At 40.7% G+C, this 9,759-nt stretch overlaps 1 protein-coding gene across 1 annotated transcript in view; it reads left to right on the top strand.

Annotated features, from left to right (window-relative positions):
• Positions 1–1,995, top strand: part of tmem100a (transmembrane protein 100a) — a 4,673-nt gene extending 2,678 nt beyond the window's left edge. Inside the window, exon 2 of the mRNA XM_026910059.3 lies at positions 1–1,995. This exon is cut by the window's left edge and continues 758 nt beyond it. The gene's annotated coding sequence lies outside the window, so the exon portion shown is untranslated.
• Positions 1,996–9,759: the final 7,764 nt, after the last annotated feature.

The raw sequence follows: 9,759 nt of genomic DNA, 5'->3' as shown, positions 1-9,759 counted from the left end.
ATCCCCTGATGTCTACAGACTCAGAGAGTCAGGAAAAGGTTCAAAAACCACAGGAGCATCTTTACCTGGCTGATGTCTTAGGATTCAGACAAGCACTCTATAAATTCAGTCTTCTTGCTTAATATCCAACGTGTTTCCAATTGCAACTGCACCCTAAGGAAACTCATAAAACCAGAGGACTCCTTGGACCTTTTGGATTTCAAACCTTCTGACTTTTCACTAGTGGTCTTTACGTCGTGTCTTCTATTCCAAGTGTCAGGAATGGGTTCCCTTAAAAGGGTCAGACTTATCCAGAGTACCAGAAGCACCTTCCCCTGATGATTTTAGATTTCTCAAAGTGTCTGGAATATCTTCTTCCAATGATTACAAACCCAAGGCATCAGGAAAAAGACTCTTGAAAACCACAGGAGCATCTTCTCACTGATGTCTTAGGATTCAAACTCTCCAGAATCTCCAGACTTACAGCTTCTTACCAGGTGCAACTTCTTCACAAAACCCACAGAACAGTTGGAACTCAGACTCCTCAGTCTTTTTGGATTTGGATTTCTCACTTGTCTTCAGACTAGTCAGAGTATTAGGAATTGGTTCCCTTAATGTGGTCAGACTCTCCGGAGTAACAGGAGCATGTTCCTATGATGACTTCAGGCCAGAGAGTCAGGAAAAAGACTCAAAAATCACAGGAGCATGAAACATGAGCCCAAATTTTCAGAATTTTTTTTCATACATCCTATACCATCCTTGCCTGGATTTTTTATGCCAAGGGGAAACTATGAACCCTTGAGGGGAACCAAGCCTTAAAAGGGGGACACACATCATCCTCTGGACAATACTGGATAATGGGATTACACTAGGAACTCAGAGTCTTCAGCTTTGAACTTTTTGCATTTGGACTTGTTGCTAATGGACACTGTTTTTAAGGTGATCAACTCTGAATAAAGATTGTGTTCTTTTTCATTAAAGTAATCATGTGCACCAGTGGAGATTGATAGGTTCAGCGTAGATCCTGTAGCCTGCTCAATGATCCATAACAAGCCACAGGAAGATTACTCATGACGTTCAGAAAGAAACACCTCATTTCACTTGGGCTCTGTGCAGCGGAACTGTGTTTTATCCCTGTTTCCCTGATGGGCATGAAATATCCAGACAAGAACAAAACCAGCAGGGAAGGGAGGGAGGTGAAGAAGGCATTTCTGGACATGCACAGCTGTTTTCAGATGATCAGGACTTGAAGGATGCTGACCTGAAGGTCCCTCATCACAAACCTTTCTTAAAGTGACTGACTGCCATCCTTTTTGCTTTGAAGTGGACCTGCAGGATTTTCAGGATTTTTATTTCTTCCTTCCCCCCACTCTTCTTCCCTCTTCTCACCTTCTCTCTCTCTCTTTCTCTCTCTCTCTCTTTCTCTCTTGCTCTCTCGTATTGCAGATTGTTTGCATCTGTTTAGCCAGGCAGCGAGCCAAACTGTGAGCGTCAGGATGAAGACAAATAGCTGCACTACAATCCCAGAGAGAGGAAGAAACACATTAATTCACCTCTCCTTCCTCCTCTCTTTCTTTCTTTCTTTCTTTCTTTCTTCCTCTTGTTCTCTTTTTCGCTCCTTCAGATTGGATGCCTCTCGCACTTTTTTCAGTAAAAATACATGGTACTTATAAACACTATCGTATGATGGTATGTAAACTTCAGTACGAGTGACTGAAGGACTTCATTTGCTACATTTATCATTAAGACTCTATAACCATGTGACTTGGGGCACAAAACTAGTGCCCTCCAGAGCCGTAGTGACTCATAGGACATGACAATAACTTATGAGGATGAATATAACTATAGATAACTCATGCTATATGATATCAGTATTGTATTTGTAACTGTCTTACTGCACTTTGCTGTATGGATATAAACAGTGTTTGGTTGATGTGGGGTTCCGCTGAACCTCCAAACAGTGTTTATCTTCTGAACAATTAAAAAAAATTAAATAAAATTAATCAGTTGACACGACTCAATCGCTCTCTGCTCAATACTTTTATAAATGCATAAAGTAATCGATAAAATATTGTTTAATATTTTCACTCGCTAGCGTAACCTTCATCTGTTAGGCTAGATTTCACGACTTAGTTACAGATAGTTGGCTTTCACACACTAGTTACTTTTCACTAAGTTAACTTTCCCTCACCAGGTTAGAGTTCTCTCAGTAGGTTAAATTTCACTTGCCAGGGTTACTTGCACTTGCTCGGTGAACTTTCTCTCACTAAGTTAACTTTCAGTTGCTAGGTCAGCTTTCTCTCGCTAGATGAACTTTCACTCTAGCTTCTCTAATTAGTTTAGCTTAAGATTAACTTTCATTCACTAAGTTACCTTCCGCTTGCAAGTTTGTTTAAACTAAAACTACTGTTTTGTTAAAACATATATATATATGATTTTGCCTTTATACACCACCACAATGGATTTGAAATAAAACAATCAAGACGTGATGGAAGTGTAGACTTTCAGCTTTATTTGAAGAGCTTCCACAAAAATATGGCATTTACCATTTAGGAATCACAGCCATTTTCAACAAAGTACTTCCATTTTCAGGGGCTCAAAGGTATTTGGACAAAGTGACATAATTGTAAATATAACCATCATTTTAATACTTGGATGAAAATCCTTTGCAGTTAATGACTGCCTGAAGTCTGGAGCCCATGTTCTGGAGATGCTTTGCCAGGCCTCCACTGCAGCCACCTTCAGTTGCAGTATACATGTCTGGTTTATATATATACATATATATAAGCAAAATAAATCTTTCTCTCTTTCTTCCTTTCAACTGGAGTTCAATCCCAACACTTTTTAGAAAATTTTAGAAGCAAAAAATTTCCAGGACAAAATGAGAGACAGATACATCAACAGATTAATGTTTAACAGACAGTGATGCATAAAGCCACCGATCGTAAAAATAGGAATAACTCTACTTTAACTTCAGCTCAACTCTCCTATTTTTTTCTATTTTTATTACAGGTAAGTTATTTGAAGTAAAAGCATCTGCCAATAAAAATGACCATTAGTGATTGATCAGTTGAGGTTTGGACAGTGAGGACGCTTTGCGTTGGACGCAGTGGGGAGTTAAAATAACTCAGACGTTAAGCTGTATTTTTAGCCCGCATGTGCGTCTCCCGGTGTCACCAGACACGACAACGCAACACTCTGCTTGCGTCAGAGAGACACCTACGATGCATTCTGGCACTTCTGATAGCTAATACCGTCCCCCCCTCACCACATACCCTTCACCACCCTAGTCTGGCCCCAGAGGATTGTGGGATGTGTGTATTAGTGACACATCCATACAGTTGTGATGTTAAACTATTAGCACAACAACCATCCTGAGGAAAAATCTCTAATGGTTTCTATCATTAATGGTTTCCATTAGGAGTTCTGGTTAATGGTTACTCTGGTCGGGGAACTGCCAGAAACTGACTTGGTTTGGGATGTTCCACAACATTAAATGTAACAATACATTAATAAACCCATGATGTGTTGTTCATTAATGCATTAAACATTGCAGTTGTTGGCAACTTGCTGTGGTATAAGAGGAATAAAACACTTAAGGATGTGCTGCTCTAGGAAAATAATCAACTTCAGGTAAATCTGCTTCATCACACCACCCTGTTGTTGATTATGTTCCTATAACAGCACCACACGGAGTGTGTTATTTATTATTAAGCTCATTTCAGGTACTGACTTATTGAACACTCACTGGTTTTAAGATTAGAGCTTTGTTCATGAGGGATCTGGAACTAGATGAAAATTTTGTTTAAACCCTAAATTGGATGCAGATCCATCATGTCAGCTTGGAAACATTAACGTGAGTGTTGTTCTGTGATTTGCCCTTTAGCTGAATTATCTGAAAGCTGATTACACACTGCTGTCGGCAGGCGCTTTCACAGCGATACACACACACACACACACACACACACACACACATACCCACTGGTGCAAGAGAACACAGAGGGACGAGCTGAACTTTCTCCAAAGTTGCTGGCTCACTGAACGTGCTAAACATTGAGGTCGAGAGGATGAAGAAACAGCACAGAGTCCTGAAACCTCTGGCTCACTTATTGAGAAATCTGATCTAAAGTATCAAGATGTTTTATTAAAGTAAACAAGACCAACTCAGGCAGCGTTGCACCACCGAGGAGCAGCATGGGGTTAGACAGCTCTGTTCTGTGTGTGTGTGTGTGTGTGTGTGTGTGTATGCACGTGTGTGCGTGCATGCACATCTGGTTTGTGGATACATGTGTTGTAATGCTGTAATATAACACAGGGTCATAACAGCAAGAGGGAGATTTGGGACTGAGAGGAAAAAAGAAGAAAGAAACTGTAGTAAGAGTGAGACGGCTGTGAAGGAATGAGACAGTTCTGTAGGAGAGAGAGACAGGTCTGAAGCAGGAAATGAGTCCAAATCAGTGAGACATAGTATATGGAGTCAAGTCTGGAGCAGCGAGAGAGATTTGAAGCGATGAGACAGGTCTGAAGCAGTGAGACAGATTCAAAGTGATGAGACAGGTCTGAAGCAGTGAGACAGATCTGAAGTGATGAGACAGGTCTGAAGCAGTAAGACAGATTTGAAGTGATGAGACAGGTCTGAAGCAGTGAGACAGATTTGAAGCGATGAGACAGGTCTGAAGCAGTGAGACAGATTTGAAGCGATGAGACAGGTCTGAAGCAGTGAGACAGATTTGAAGTGATGAGACAGGTCTGAAGCAGTGAGACAGATCTGAAGTGATGAGACAGGTCTGAAGCAGTAAGACAGATTTGAAGTGATGAGACAGGTCTGAAGCAGTGAGACAGATCTGAAGTGATGAGACAGGTCTGAAGCAGTGAGACAGATTTGAAGCGATGAGACAGGTCTGAAGCAGTGAGACAGATTTGAAGCGATGAGACAGGTCTGAAGCAGTGAGACAGATTTGAAGCGATGAGACAGGTCTGAAGCAGTGAGACAGATTTGAAGTGATGAGACAGGTCTGAAGCAGTGAGACAGATTCGAAGCGATGAGACAGGTCTGAAGCAGTGAGACAGATCTGAAGCGATGAGACAGGTCTGAAGCGATGAGACAGGTCTGAAGCAGTGAGACAGGTTTGATGCAGTAAGACAGATCTGAAGCAGTGAGACAGATTTGAAGTGATGAGACAGGTCTGAAGCAGTGAGACAGGTTTGATGCAGTAAGACAGATCTGAAGCAGTGAGACAGATCTGAAGCGATGAGACAGGTCTGAAGCAGTGAGACAGGTCTGAAGCAGTGAGACAGATTTGAAGCAGTGAGACAGGTCTGAAGCAGTGAGACAGGTTTGATGCAGTAAGACTTGCGACTGCACTTTTAGAAAAAGATATTCCATGTCTAGAATGCTGAAGGGTTCTTCAATTTATTCAGCAACAGGATTTCCTTTCAGAAAAGGTTCGAGTAGAACCTCTTTAGAAACTACTTAAAGAACACTTGAGGAACCCATTTTTTCCATGATCAGTAGTTAATAATACTGCGTGTCTGTACTGTACAGCACTGTAAAATGAAAACGCTGATCCAGGATCAGTGCTAAGAGGAGCACAGGTCTTTACTGTGAATAGAGAAGAGACTGGAGGGTGAGGTGGAGAATGTGGAGACACCCTGTAAAGGCATGTTATCTGCAGCTCAGAGAGATTAGACAGAGGAACCTGATGCTTTGTGGGTGGACTACAGAGGAACCTGATCCCAGATTAGCTCTCAGACTCGGAGAGTAATGAACAGAGTAATGAATAATGCAGAAAAAAACACAGGTTCTGTGTCACGGATAGAAACCTGACCCCAGTCACCCTGAATGTAGTCCAAACTCTGAATGGTTACCAGCTACCGTAAGGGGTTCTCACTGCTTCAACCCATTCTTACTGCTACAGACCCGTCTTACTACTTTGGACCTGTTTCCACGCTTCTGTCCTTTCTCACTGCTTCAGATCTGTCTCAGCGCTTTTGACCCGTCTGACTGCTTATTTATCAACAGCAGGCAGGACTGATATCTTTCTGACATTATATGTCGTATAAATTTATTAGCTTAATCATACGCGTTTCTGTCGTGGTGCTTCATGCAGGATCATAGGCTAGCTAGTGGATTTTTTAAAATAATTAAACACTTAAAAGTGTTTAGACTGAAATTTAGACTGAGTAATTAGACTCAAACAAACTGTATATAGAACGTTAAATAAATTAAAAAATCACTAATGTAAGTAATCATTTGAGAGCTACAACAACAATAACAAGCTACTTATATTTTGTAGACAAAGTTGGCTGAGAGTTCGTCCGACTTTTTTTCTAGCTGAGAGGCTTCAGAAGATATGACGTCATTTCCAGTAAGGGAACTTAGTGAGCATCGATGCTCCCTGTGTTTTGTGGTGCATTGTGGGATTTTTTAGGGAGCAAACGTTCCAGTGCACTGAAAGGATTTTGAGATTGAGACAGAACTTAAAATGGCCGCCTCCCTGATCAGCACCCTGACTACTGAAGTAGGGAGCTGATTGAGACGCAGCCATGGTTTCTGATCTGTCTCACTGCTTTGGACCTGAGAAGGAGTGAATTAATAAAACATGACACATTGGACTTTACATTGGCACTAACATAAACATAACATAAACCTGTGATTTGCGGCTGCACTACTGTCAGGGCTGCTGTTATCGAAAATTAACCAACATCTTCTGACCAATCAGAATCCAGAATTCATCAGTGCTGTGGGATAATACGATGGTACTGCACTGTAAATAAGTAATAAAAAGCAAGAGATAAGAGACAGCTGTGTGTGTGTGTGTGTGTGGAGTTAAAGGGAGGTGTAGCTGGGATTTACAGCTTCGTCCGGTGTTTAACACGTCTTAAATCTCCAACATCTGGAGATTCACAAACTGCTGTCACACATCTACCAGAAATCTGAGATCTCCTACATTTATTTATGTTTCTTTCTCTTTCTATCTCTCTCTAGGTGTGTGAGAGTCATCTCTCAAATATTACATTCAAATTCTCTACTTGTCTTTCCTTTTCTGTCCTTTGTGTGTGTGTGTGTGTGTGTGTGTGTGTGTGTGTGCGGGGTCAGGGTGGGGTCGGCAGGGTCAGCATGAGGTGCACAGGGAGTTTTTTTTCCTTCCTGAGAGCCGCTGTGTGTTTGTGTTTGGCCTGTCGCTCTTCTTCAGGGTGTGGGAACGCGACTCCTCCCTGAGCTCCGAACTTCCTTTAGTCAAGGACCCACACACACACACACACACACACACACACACACACACACACACACACACACACAGAACGGCAGGCAAACCGGACCACCCAAATGCACACCATCAGATCCATCACATGAAACATTCAAACTATGATGTCATGCACTCCTGCTTGTGTTTTGATTTCTCCCTATCCCACAGCACTGTCGAATTCTGGATTCTGATTGGTCAGAAGGTGTTGATTAATTTACTATAACAGCAGTTCTGACAGTAGTGCAGCTGCAAGTCACAGGTTTACATTAATGCCCATTAACTATATTATTACGTTTACTACTAATGCAATGTAAAGTACAGTGTGTCATGTTTCAATAAATTTAAATAATCTTGATTGTTGCCAAATTGCTGCAGTACAAGAGGAATAAAACGCAGGGGGACATGATGTTTTAGAAAAATAATCAACTTTGTGATGGTAACAGTGACTTTTTTTTCCCCAAAACATTTCAAACCACTGCGTCCATAGTTCTGATCACATTACTGCTTGTCGAAATCAAAATATTAAGATACACACGACCAAAACTGTATTTTCCTAAACTTAAAACCCGATTTGTGCATGTGCGTGATATTGCCTAAGTATATTGATATAAGTATTACTGATACTTTCCAACATTTCAACTTTTACACAACAGGACAAAAGGAAACTGTGGTAAGAAGATATTTCTTCTTTCTCTGCAAATTCAACATCCTACATAAAAGCGTGAATGAAACCAAAAATGAACCAAGAAAATTTTCAATGCAAATTATTATTTTTTTAAAGCAAAGCTTTCAAAATGGTAAAAGTACTTCAGTGCAAAACTTAGCACAGAGACTTTTCTCATACATGACTAAGTTTTTAGCACAGAGATGAAAGAAAAGCCGCTGTGAAGTAGTGACTTCCTTTTACATCATCACTCTGAGCTCGAGCACTTCCCTTTTCCTGTCCAAAAGCCTCTCCAATTATTTCTATTATCTGTCCTCTGAGAACCGGGCAAAGATCTAAACACAAGCAAACAGGACGTTATAGATAGATTATAGATAGATAGATAATCGATTAATGAAAAAAAGTCAGGAGGAAAAGCTGGGTAAAAGAAGAAGAAGGCGAAATGATAAATCAGGAATTGAAGACTTTCAGTTAAAAAAAAAACAAGGAACAAGAGTGAGCAACGTGGAAAGTCAGGAGAGACAGGAGACAGGACTCGGTACCTTCAGCAGCGTAGACAGGAACCATCAAAGCACACAAAGCGAGTGTTGGCAGGAGGCGGGTGTGAAGTCTTTGTGCCGTCTGGGGTGAGGCCTTCATCACGGGCCAAAGTGGGGTTTGAAACACCAGCACAATGCAGGCACCAGAGCTGGAGCTGGTGTACAATGACTTGCATAATTATTCACTGGGTAAAAAGAGAAGCAAGCAAGAGACCAAGGGTAACGCCCAGCATGATGCTACCACCACCATGATTCACAGTGGCGATGGTGTTCTTGCTGTGGCAAATATTTCTGCAAATCAGAATAAGAAAATGAATTACAAAGACAAGGGGATCTGGATGCCAAAAAATCAACAGACTTTATTGAATCAAACAACAATAAAAACAACAAAGATGGTCTGCAGAGCGTCTGATGTACATAGCCATGGCTCATGCTTTTATACAGTTCTAAAACAATCATCTCATTCAAGAGTTTTCTCTTTTTTTCTTTTAATCACACACCTGCCTCTCGCCACAATTATTTCACTATCCCTTTATCTTAGCTTTAACCGTGGCGAAGGTCAGTCAGTTTATTTTTTTTTAAATGTTAACATTTCTTCACAACCTTAACAATGCACTGTAAGAAATCACAAACGTCAATCTGGTGAAAAAGATACAAACTTCAGGTCCTCTGGTAGAGAAAAGCACTTTCCCATGAGAGAGGACAGAACAGGCCTGGACTGAAAAGATACAATTTATGAATGAGAGCTGTGTGCTGAGTGATTTCCCACAAGCTAGAGTCACATCAGGTTCGTCCTAGTTTTCTTGATTCAGGTACACAAACATTCTCTATAAAACTATTCTCTAATTAATTGATTAGAACTATGCTTAAATACTGATTTACCATAGAGTCACACTCTCTTCATGATTAAAATGCACTTCAGAGTCATTCTTAGGCTGAGGTGATCTGAGGTCATGATTCAACACAATAACACAATACAATACTGTTGTATAAATACTGATTAACATAATACTGATTAAGAGTTAATTCAATTCAATTCAATTCAATTTTATTTGTATAGCGCTTTTAACAATGGACATTGTCACAAAGCAGCTTTACAGAAATAAATGGATTCACAAAAATATATTGTAAATATTTAAATTTATCACTGTGAATTTATCCCTAATGAGCAAGCCAGTGGCGACGGTGGCAAGGAAAAACTCCCCGAGATGATATGAGGAAGAAACCTTGAGAGGAACCAGGCTCAAAAGGGAACCCATCCTCATCTGGGTGCAACGGATAGTGCAATTATAAATAAATCCCTTCTATTGTGTACTATATGGACAAA

This window comes from Pangasianodon hypophthalmus, chromosome 29, assembly GCF_027358585.1.
Source record: "Pangasianodon hypophthalmus isolate fPanHyp1 chromosome 29, fPanHyp1.pri, whole genome shotgun sequence".
Classification (NCBI taxonomy): domain Eukaryota; kingdom Metazoa; phylum Chordata; class Actinopteri; order Siluriformes; family Pangasiidae; genus Pangasianodon; species Pangasianodon hypophthalmus.
This window is presented reverse-complemented; position numbering and strand designations above follow the sequence as displayed.